This window comes from Corella eumyota, chromosome 5, assembly GCF_963082875.1.
Source record: "Corella eumyota chromosome 5, kaCorEumy4.1, whole genome shotgun sequence".
Taxonomy (NCBI): domain Eukaryota; kingdom Metazoa; phylum Chordata; class Ascidiacea; order Phlebobranchia; family Corellidae; genus Corella; species Corella eumyota.
Window position 1 is genome coordinate 10,619,587 of NC_137494.1, and position 1,084 is coordinate 10,620,670.

The window sequence follows — 1,084 nt, forward strand, 5'->3', positions numbered from 1 at the left end:
AGACCAGCCCACCGGCGCGCGCGTAAAAAACACAAATCCGGCGACATTCGAGAATCGCCCGGACAAAGACGCACGACATCGGCCGACGCCCGATGAACAATTTCCCGCACCGAAACGGACTTTTTCGAAAATTGTCGAAATTCGGCATGTTTGCTACCTTTGTCGCGAGACCAGCCCACCGGCGCGCGCGTAAAAAATACAATACCGGCGACCATCGAGAATCGCACGGACAAAGACGCACGACATCGGCCGACGCCCAATGAACAATTTCCCGCACAGAAACGGACGTTTTCGAAATTGTCGAAATTCGGCATGTTTGCTACCTTTGTCGCGAGACCAGCCCACCGGCGCGCGCGTAAAAAACACAAGACCGGCGACCATCGAGAATCGCACGGACAAAGACGCACGACATCGGCCGACGCCCGATGAACAATTTCCCGCACAGAAACGGACGTTTTCGAAAATTGTCGAAATTCGGCATGTTTGCTACCTTTGTCGCGAGACCAGCCCACCGGCGCGCGCGTAAAAAACACAAGTCCAGCGACCTTCGAGAATCGCCCGGACAAAGACGCACGACATCGGCCGACGCCCAATGAACAATTTCTCGCACAGAAACGGACGTTTTCGAAAATTGTCGAAATTCGGCATGTTTGCTACCTTTGTCGCGAGATCAGCCAACCGGCGCGCGCGTAAAAAACACAAGTCCGGCGACCTTCGGGAATCGACCGGACAAAGACGCACGACATCGGCCGACGCCCGATAAACAATTTCCCGCACAGAAACGGACGTTTTCGAAAATTGTCGAAATTCGGCATGTTTGCTACCTTTGTCGCGAGATCAGCCAACCGGCGCGCGCGTAAAAAACACAAGTCGGGCGACCTTCGGGAATCGCCCGGACAAAGACGCACGACATTGGCCAACGCCCGATGAACAGCGAAGTGAAGGTGAATGCCGGCCCGGTCCGGCGAAGGTTTGAACTTGCCGCTTTGGCGGCGACGGCAGTACCGGCCAATCTCGTCCGCCGCGTAGGAGGGGTCGAGCAGGAGCGCCCGCTTTGGGACCTGAAAGATGGTGAACTATGCCT

The 1,084-nt window shown here is 56.0% G+C and overlaps 1 pseudogene; it reads left to right on the plus strand.

Annotated features, from left to right (window-relative positions):
* Window positions 1–896: 896 nt before the first annotated feature.
* Window positions 897–1,084, plus strand: part of LOC145754242 (large subunit ribosomal RNA) — a 1,298-nt pseudogene continuing 1,110 nt past the window's right edge.